The sequence below is a fragment of the Neltuma alba genome, unplaced genomic scaffold (assembly GCF_004799145.2).
Source record: "Neltuma alba isolate B1F8T4 unplaced genomic scaffold, ASM479914v2 tig00010505_pilon, whole genome shotgun sequence".
Taxonomy (NCBI): Eukaryota; Viridiplantae; Streptophyta; class Magnoliopsida; order Fabales; family Fabaceae; genus Neltuma; species Neltuma alba.
Genome location: NW_021635382.1, coordinates 31,979 through 42,647, shown reverse-complemented (window position 1 = coordinate 42,647; position 10,669 = coordinate 31,979). Strand labels below are relative to the sequence as shown.

The following is a 10,669-nucleotide window of genomic DNA, read 5'->3' as shown; positions in this document are numbered from 1 at the left end:
TGACCGAATGAATTTTTAAATTACCCTAACTAATTCCATTACTTCCTAACCAGTTTTTAAAATTTAGTTAGCATCCAACAAGGCCCAAATTCGTGCTCACCATGATCAGAACAACTGGCTTGTGTGCTGGGCAAATTTTCAACCATTGGATCAACTCTCTTAGAAAGTGAGTCAAAGAATGTGTGGCTAGGATTGGTTCTTCATTTTGGCCGACCTTAGCACTTAATTTGGGGCAGAAATAGCTGCCCAAGGGCAGGTTTTTGGGCAGAAAATGAGCTCTATAAATACCCCCACAAGGCATTCAAAATTCGGACAGAAATGGGACAATAGAGGGGAGGTTCTGCACAATTTTCTTCTTGGCTTCTAAACACTCCTCAAAGCACCTCCAATCCAAGGTTAATCATCAAGCTTTAATCCAAGACTCTGAGGTATGTTTAGGCTTTAATTTGATGCTTTTTCCATGGTCAAACCGTGACTTATTTGAGGGGAAAGTGCTGTTTCAATTTTGTTGTGCTGGAAGTGCTAGGAAAGGATAGCAAATTGAGTAGGAGTTGTGTTGTTGATGTTTGGTGCGTTTTGAATGGGTTATGGAAGAAATTACCCTATGAACTATGACTTTTCAGTTCAGCCAACTCAAGAACTCAAGGGTAGGAATTGTTTCAATAAGTTTTAATGGTTCCAATGGACTTAAAATGTGATGGTATGTAGGATTATGCTAAGGAAGTATGTTCAAATTCATTGGAATCAAATATGAAAATTTATGAACCTAAGAGGAAGTGTTCAGCCATCTTGAATATATGGACTTATGATTGGATTTTGAAAGTTTTGATGCTTCCATTGAACTCCTTGGGCGTTTTTGTGTAGGGTTATATGGAGGAATTGAATTTGGAAGCATTAAAAATCAAAGTTGGAAATTTTGACATTTTTCCTTATGAAATTCGTTTCTGTTTTGACCAGAACTTAAGGAAGGAATTTGATTTTGTAAAATTTGATTTGATATTTGAATTCTACATGAAAAACCATGTAGGAATGGCCAAGGAGGTTTCTTGAATCAAAAGGAAAACAATTAGGCCAAAAATCCCAAGAAAGAAGGGTTTAATGTTTAAGTAATAGGTAATGTGTTTGAATAATTGTTGAATGATTGGCCTTGGTATTGGTTTGATAGGTACCTTGCCAAATCCTCAAGAAAACATCTTGAACTTAAAGGAAATCAAGGACCAAGTACCAAAAGGTAGCATTGAATTACACTTTGATTGCTTTCTTGCTTACATTGATGTGTTAATGTGAATGTGTGCAATGTATGCCGTGATGTGACTAAGCTTTATTGCAAATGTTGATTGCAATGTTTGAATTATGTTTCCTTGGCATTATGTCCATTGAATATGTGTATGATAGCTTACTTTCCATGGCATAAAAGCATGAACATATGAACAAGATATCTGCACAAAAGCATTGCACGTAGTGTTTGCAGGAATGCATGAAATTGTGATTCTGTGCTACTGGGATTTCTTTGAAATCTCACTCTTATGTTTAACACCACCTAGGAGGGAGTTCAAGCAAGGGCAAAGGCAAAGAAATTGTCCCGGAGACCTAATGAACAATTAATGTACCCTAGTGTAAATTTTTGGAACTTGTTATGTAATATTATGACTTTGGAAATGTTTGTTGGATAATAGCTCCTAAGAGGAGCCAAGCATGTATGTCTATGTTTAAACATGTGAAAGCATAGTAGAATGTATGTTCAAGCTTGTATTAAGCCTCAAATAATTAAGGATGGGTAAAAGGTTATGAAAGAGTCATTACAAAGGTAATTAGGGGATAACCTTTGACTAAAAAGGACCAAGCTTGGTGCATACGAAATAAATAGAAAATATTCGAATCTGGATTTGAAATTTGGCAGACTAATAGATCACATTTTTAGCTTTAAATAGAGTGGTAGATCATTAAATTTGGAATTTTTTAGAAAGAGTTATGCCCTTTCGAAGTTGGATAAAATACTGGAAATTTCAAATTTACCAATGAACAGTACATAATTCGTGGAAATTGGTATTGATCTGTGAGAAATTGACACTTGTGGATATTTTTCCTATGTAGAGCATTTCATAAGCTTCACGTGAGACTTGGAACCACTCTATTTGGATTTTTCTACAATTAGTTATGATTTTTCAAAGTTGACCCAATTTTTAGGGGTTACATGAATACTAACCGAAATCAAAATTTTAAATCTTGGTTTTTACCTACTTTGAACATCGTGTAATGATTCCAAATGGTTCTAAAGGACATATAATGGGGTTTAAAATGAAGGTGTGACATTTTTGGTATCAGAGCAAAGGTTCTAGACTATCTTTTATATGTACTGTTCAATACGGTAATGCATTAGGATAATGTATGTTTGATTGTGTGTGATGTGTTATGTCGTGAAAGGTGTGCATTGGACTAACCTTAATGCAGGATATGGCTTGTTGTGAGCATGATTCTCCTGGGGGTACAGTTGATCAGAGAGGGCCAGGGGAACCGTACCCGGACTGATACCACCCACATGTTTCTGACCCTGATGACCCGACTCCACCACCTGGATATTATCAGCCTCTCTGGGAGGTAGAGGATATAATTCATGTGGTAGACTCCAACGGTAGTAAAAGGTTAGAGGATGATGAAGCCGGGAGTGCTATGGGGCCTAAACTTGACCCGGACAAAGCCGGCCCTAGTAGGACGAAGCCACAGCCTATCAGAGTAGTGCGCCGTGATCAGATATTAGAGAAGGACCTGCCTCCGAAGAAGAGGCGACGGTTAGTCACAAAGGAGCTGCACACCTATCAGGCTATTTTTAAGGAGCTCTGTAAGCTGGGGAGGCAGATTGACATCTCCCAGAACCAGTATGGGTACATTTACATGGACTATTTTTACTACGTACGACTGTTACATAGTGATGTCGCTGAACAAGACAAGGGAGAGATAGATGAGGAGATGTGGGGACAGGCCTTAGTCAATACTTTGCCACGGACACCTGTGTGGCAGGATCAGATCCAGTTGATTAGTGACCGTTCCAAGCAAGACGCCTATGGAAGCTTTGATCAGATCCTAGATGAATTTGAGCTTTTTGTTACTTCTTATTTTCCTTTCTCTCCCCTGTCTTGAGTGGATGATTGTATATGTGACTTGGATGATCTATGTTTTGGATGATTATACCTGAAACCTATCTATGTACAAATATGAAGCATAGCTTAGTATAAAATATTTTGATAACTAAGTAATAATCTTATTCCTCTGTTCCTCTTGTAGTAAAAAGTTAAGTAAAATGGTGAGAACCCGAAGAGAAACACAACCAAGGGAGGCAGCAAGGGAACCTCCTATTGACTCGATTCAGTTGGTTATGGACCGACTGGAGGAACAACAGAAAGTGATGCAAGAAATTCAAGTGGCCCAAGCCTGCCAAAACCAGGAACGCGATGCTGCCATAGCAGCCGCAGTGACAGTAGCGATAGCACAGCTGCAACAGGCCAGGCCAAGCATGGCCGAGGCACCACAACCAGCTCAACCTCAAGAGCCGGCAGCTGAGCAGGTACGACCTGTAGGGGATCCTGATTCACTAAGACAGTGGATCAAACAATTCAGTGCACAAAATCCCCCGAGTTTCACAGGGACATTGAATGTCCAAGTGGCTGAGGACTGGATTACTCGGCTAGAGAAGATTTTTAATGTGCTTGAATGTTCTTCTGGGAGAAAAGCTCAGATGGCTATCTACAAACTGGAGGGTGAAGCTGATCGCTGGTGGAAGAACACCGAGATGATCCTCCAGGAGAATGCAACCCTTATTACCTGGGAAGTGTTCAAGGAACACTTTAATTTGAAATACTTCCCACTGTCAGTAAGAGACGAAAAAGAGGTGGAATTTCTGATGATTCAACAAGGTCCTCGAGAGTCCTTCGATGAGTACCTAGATAGGTACATGAGGCTCTCTTGTTACTCTAACTACCTCCAACATCGCAATGATGAGCGGTGGAAAACAGAGAAAATGGTAAGGGGACTAAGGCAGGAGCTAAGGGAAAAGGTAGCCCCACGGCAACTTGAAAAGTTCAACCAGGCAGTGGAAGCTTGCCGGATTACTAAAAGTAGCCTGAACCACCAGGCACTAGTCAGGCTGCTCTAGACCAGAAGGACCAGCAACAAGAGCAGACCAAGGGGACTTCTTTTGGAGGAAATAGGAAGAGGCGAAAGCCTATGTTCTCCAAGAAGTCTAAACGAGGAGGAGGAGTAAGGCAAGGAGGAAGCAGCACTACACGCCAGACCAAGGAATGTAGCACCTGTGGTAAAAACCACGGAGATCGACCCTGTTTGATGGGTCAAAACGTGTGCTTCCAATGTGGCAAGCCAGGACACTATATAAGGGAGTGCCCCCTTAATGTGGATGGCTCAAGGCCCCAAGCTCAAGGGAGGGTCTTTGCCCTCACAAGGAAAGAGGCTGATAAGTCGCCTGAGATGATACAAGGTATGATTCAAGTTAATAATTACCTTGTGCATGCTATCTTTGACTCGGGTGCTAGCCACTCCTTTGTTTCATATGAATGCGCGAAGCGCATAGGCCTTGCTGTTAACACATTATTATATGATCTATGTGTGGCTACTCCTACGGGCACTAAAGTTTATACGTCTGATGTTTGCCTAAATTGTATTGTCCGGTATGGCCACTGTTGCACTACACTTGACCTAATATGTATGCCTTTTCATGAGATTGATGTGATACTTGGTCTGAATTGGCTGTCTACCCATAATATACTCCTTGACTGTAAGAATAGGACTTTGATTTTTCCTCCTCATGAGCTAACCCCTCGTACCGAGGTGAAACTGAACTTGATTACGGGAGCCCAAGCCAAGGATTGCCTAAGACATGGCTGTCAGGGGTACGTGGTATTCTTCTCTGTACATGCAGAAGTGGAAGAAGGCATAACAGAGATACCCGTGGTATGCGATTTTCCAGAAGTCTTTCCGACAGAAATTAGCGGGTTACCTCCGGAGCGAGAGGTAGAGTTTGCAATTGACCTAGTACCTGGGGCAGGGCCAATTTCCAAAGCCCCATATCGTATGGCTCCAAATGAAATGGCAGAGTTAAAGAAGCAATTAGAGGAACTATTAGAAAAGAATTTTATCCGGCCCAGTGTGTCACCATGGGGAGCACCCGTCTTATTCGTCCGTAAGAAGGACGGTAGCCTAAGGTTATGCATTGATTACCGGGAGCTCAACAAAGTGACGATTAAAAACAAGTACCCACTACCTAGAATAGATGATTTGCTAGACCAATTAGTTGGTGCCACAGTGTTCTCCAAGATTGACTTGAGATCAGGTTACCACCAACTGAGGATTAAAGCAGAGGACATTCCGAAGACCGCTTTTTGAACACGGTATGGGCACTATGAGTTCTTGGTAATGCCCTTCGGACTAACAAATGCCCCTGCGATTTTCATGGATTACATGAACAGGATCTTTCGGCCATATCTAGATCAGTTTGTGGTGGTTTTCATTGATGATATCTTAGTATATTCCAAGTCACCAGCAGAGCACGAACAGCATTTACGGATCGTTCTAAGTATTCTGAAGGAGAAACGGCTATATGCCAAACTCAGCAAGTGTGAGTTTTGGCTAAATGAAGTAAAGTTCTTGGGTCATTTGATTACCCAAGATGGAGTAGCAGTAGATCCCAGTAAGGTGGAAGCAGTTTTGAACTGGGAGCAACCAAAAACAGTAACAGAAATACGAAGCTTTTTGGGATTGGCAGGTTACTATAGAAGATTTATTAAAGATTTTTCGAGAATTGCACAGCCCCTGACTAAACTTACACGTAAGAACCAGCAACTTGTGTGGGATGATAAGTGTGAGGCTAGCTTCCAAGAGCTAAAACGAAGGTTGACCTCGACCCCTGTGCTGATAATTCCCGATCCAACCTTACTGTATGTTGTATATACTGATGCTAGCAAGCAAGGGTTAGGTTGTGTATTAATGCAGCAAGGACGAGTAGTCGCCTACGCCTCACGACAGTTAAAGTCTCATGAAGAGAATTATCCCACTCACGACTTAGAATTAGCTGCAATAGTTTATGCCTTAAAAATCTGGAGGCATTATCTATATGGGGCAACCCTTGAACTATATTGTGACCACAAAAGTCTTAAGTACCTGCAAGATCAAAAAGAACTAAACATGAGACAACGGCGATGGATGGAGTTGCTCAAGGATTATGACTACCAGATAAAATACCATCCGGGCAAGGCTAATGTGGTAGCTGACGCCTTAAGCCGAAAGGTAGTACAAGTAGCATTCCTAATGATTCAGGAACGAAAACTCATCGAAGATGTGAGAGATTGGGAACCTTTGTCCCATATGAAACTAATGACCCAGAAAGTAGAAGTGTTGAGAGCAGGAGCCCAGCTGATAGAACAAATCAAAGAGGCCCAGAAGAACGATCCGGTAGCTGATACACTTCAGATTAAGCTAACAAAAGCTGAGGATGATGTGATCAAGGTGTCACCAGATGGAATATTGAAGTATAAGGAACGGGTATATGTTCCAGAGTCTATCAGGCAACAACTATTGGAGGAAGCACATAAGAGCAAATATACGATACATCCGGGAATGACAAAGATGTACCAAGACCTCCAACGTATATTTTGGTGGCCTAGCATGAAGAAGGACATAACAGAGTATGTATCTAAATGCCTCACTTGCCAGAAGGTCAAAACGGAGCATCAAAGACCGTCAGGGCTTTTACATCCTCTAAATATTCCAGAATGGAAATGGGATAGTATCTCTATGGATTTCATTATGGGATTACCCCGTACCTCATCTGGATATGACACGATATGGGTGATTATTGATTGATTAACAAAGTCTGCCCATTTTCTGGCAATGAAGAAAGACTACCAACCAGAAAAACTTGCCAAGTTATATATAAGAGAAATTGTGAGATTACATGGAGTGCCAGAGTCGATTGTATCTGACTGAGATCCTCGGTTTCTATCCCAATTCTGGAAGGCACTGCAGCAAGCAATGGGCACCAAGCTGAGTTTCAGTACAGCATATCACCCACAGACAGACGGTTAGACAAAGCGAACCATACAGACACTGGAAGATATGTTGAGAGCCTGTGTATTGAATTTCAAAGGTAATTGGGATGACTATCTGCCATTGGCAGAATTTGCTTATAATAACAGTTATCACTCCAGTATACAAATGGCTCTGTATGAAGCTTTGTATGGTCGCAAGTGTAGATCCCCACTGTGTTGGACAGAATTAGGGGAGCGAAAGCTATATGGGCCAGACCTAGTCGAGCAAACAACTGAAAGGATAAGGACGATTAGACAGAAACTGCTCACGGCCCAAAGCAGACAGAAAAGTTATGCGGACATTCGGCGAAAGCCTTTGACCTTCAATATAGGAGACCATGTGTTCTTGAAAGTGTCTCCGACAACGGGAGTAGGAAGGTCTTTGAAATCAAAGAAATTGTCACCAAAATACATCGGACCTTTCCAGATTCTGTCAAAAGTAGGATCGGTGGCATATAAAGTAGCCCTACCCCCGAATCTTAGTCAGATACATGATGTCTTCCATGTATCCCAGCTAAAGAAGTATCAGCCAAATCCCTCTCATGTTTTGGAATATGAAGATATTGCACTGCGAGATGACCTAACCTGGGAAATCAAACCAGTAAAGATCATTGATCGTCAAGTAAAGTAGCTGCGACGGAGATCCATCCCAATGGTTAAAGTCATCTGGGAGAATCAGGCACAAGAAGAAGCAACATGGGAGAGAGAAGATGACATGAAAGATAATTATCCCGAGCTCTTCAAATAAGGTACATTTTAAATTTCGAGGACGAAATTTATTTAAGGGGGAGGGAAATGTAACATCCCAAAATTTGGAACCCTAGTAATGGGAGTGTGCAAAATGAGATATGATTTGGGAGTGAGAATAGCCCAAAATAAATTTTGGTGAAAATTCCCAAAAAAATAATTATTTTTGGGAAAATAGGGAAAAATAAAGGGAAATTAAAGTGATAAAATTATTTTAATTATCTAAGGACTCCAAAAATCCAAGGAAAAATATGGATACACTCCCTAGGAATATATATGAATTTATAAAATTGTTTCCAAGCATTGAAAATACAGGAAATAATTTATGGGGAATTTATTTCTGAATTCCTATCGGTAAGGACCCGATTTCGGAGAAAATGTGAAATAAATATCTAGAGATCTTCAAAAATTCCCAAAACTTCCAGATCACACTCTTGGAATAAATAGGGAATTATCATGAAAAGAAATAGAATTTTTGAAGCCCTTAGCTATTTTTCCTAGTAGAGGGCAAGAAATCGGGTAGTATGTGACCGAATGAATTTTTAAATTACCCTAACTAATTCCATTACTTCCTAACCAGTTTTTAACATTTAGTTAGCATCCAACAAGGCCCAAATTCGTGCTCACCATGATCAGAACAACTGGCTTGTGTGCTGGGCAAATTTTCAACCATTGGATCAACTCTCTTGGAAAGTGAGTCAAAGAATGTGTGGCTAGGATTGGTTCTTCATTTTGGCCGACCTTAGCACTTAATTTGGGGCAGAAATAGCTGCCCAAGGGCAGGTTTTTGGGCAGAAAATGAGCTCTATAAATACCCCCACAAGGCATTCAAAATTCGGACAGAAATGGGACAATAGAGGGGAGGTTCTGCACAATTTTCTTCTTGGCTTCTAAACACTCTTCAAAGCACCTCCAATCCAAGGTTAATCATCAAGCTTTAATCCAAGACTCTTTGAGGTATGTTTAGGCTTTAATTTGATGCTTTTTCCATGGTCAAACCGTGACTTATTTGAGGGGAAAGTGCTGTTTCAATTTTGTTGTGCTGGAAGTGCTAGGAAAGGATAGCAAATTGAGTAGGAGTTGTGTTGTTGATGTTTGGTGCGTTTTGAATGGGTTATGGAAGAAATTACCCTATGAACTATGACTTTTCAGTTCAGCCAACTCAAGAACTCAAGGGTAGGAATTGTTTCAATAAGTTTTAATGGTTCCAATAGACTTAAAATGTGATGGTATGTAGGTTTATGCTAAGGAAGTATGTTCAAATTCATTGGAATCAAATATGAAAATTTATGAACCTAAGAGGAAGTGTTCAGCCATCTTGAATATATGGACTTATGATTGGATTTTGAAAGTTTTGATGCTTCCATTGAACTCCTTGGGCGTTTTTGTGTAGGGTTATATGGAGGAATTGAATTTGGAAGCATTAAAAATCAAAGTTGGAAATTTTGACATTTTTCCTTATGAAATTCGTTTCTGTTTTGACCAGAACTTAAGGAAGGAATTTGATTTTGTAAAATTTGATTTGATATTTGAATTCTACATGAAAAACCATGTAGGAGTGGCCAAGGAGGTTTCTTGAATCAAAAGGAAAACAATTAGGCCAAAAATCCCAAGAAAGAAGGGTTTAATGTTTAAGTAATAGGGAATGTGTTTGAACAATTGTTGAATGATTGGCCTTGGTATTGGTTTGATAGGTACCTTGCCAAATCCTCAAGAAAACATCTTGAACTTAAAGGAAATCAAGGACCAAGTACCAAAAGGTAGCATTGAATTACACTTTGATTGCTTTCTTGCTTACATTGATGTGTTAATGTGAATGTGTGCAATGTATGCCGTGATGTGACTAAGCTTTATTGCAAATGTTGATTGCAATGTTTGAATTATGTTGCCTTGGCATTATGTCCATTGAATATGTGTATGATAGCTTACTTTCCATGGCATAAAAGCATGAACATATGAACAAGATATCTGCACAAAAGCATTGCACGTAGTGTTTGCAGGAATGCATGAAAATTGTGATTCTGTGCTACTGGGATTTCTTTGAAATCTCACTCTTATGTTTAACACCACCTAGGAGGGAGTTCAAGCAAGGGCAAAGGCAAAGAAATTGTCCCGGAGACCTAATGAACAATTAATGTACCCTAGTGTAAATTTTTGGAACTTGTTATGTAATATTATGACTTTGGAAATGTTTGTTGGATAATAGCTCCTAAGAGGAGTCAAGCATGTATGTCTATGTTTAAACATGTGAAAGCATAGTAGAATGTATGTTCAAGCTTGTATTAAGCCTCAAATAATTAAGGATGGGTAAAAGGTTATGAAAGAGTCATTACAAAGGTAATTAGGGGATAACCTTTGACTAAAAAGGACCAAGCTTGGCGCATACGAAATAAATAGAAAATATCTGAATCTGGATTTGAAATTTGGCAGACTAATAGATCACATTTTTAGCTTTAAATAGAGTGGTAGATCATTAAATTTGGAATTTTGTAGAAAGAGTTATGCCCTTTCGAAGTTGGATAAAATACTGGAAATTTCAAAATTTACCAAGTGAACAGTACATAATTTCGTGGAAATTGGTATTGATCTGCGAGAAATTGACACTTGTGGATATTTTTCCTATGTAGAGCATTTCATAAGCTTCACGTGAGACTTGGAACCACTCTGTTTGGATTTTTCTACAATTAGTTATGATTTTTCAAAGTTGACCCGATTTTTAGGGGTTACATGAATAGTAACCGAAATCAAAATTTTAAATCTTGGTTTTTACCTACTTTGAACATCGTGTAATGATTCCAAATGGTTCTAAAGGACATATAATGGGGTTT

The 10,669-nt window shown here is 39.8% G+C and overlaps 1 pseudogene; it reads left to right on the top strand.

Annotated features, from left to right (window-relative positions):
- The first annotated feature begins 3,298 nt into the window (after nucleotides 1-3,298).
- On the top strand, nucleotides 3,299-7,725 carry LOC114756793 (uncharacterized; annotated as a pseudogene).
- The last annotated feature ends 2,944 nt before the right edge of the window (nucleotides 7,726-10,669 follow it).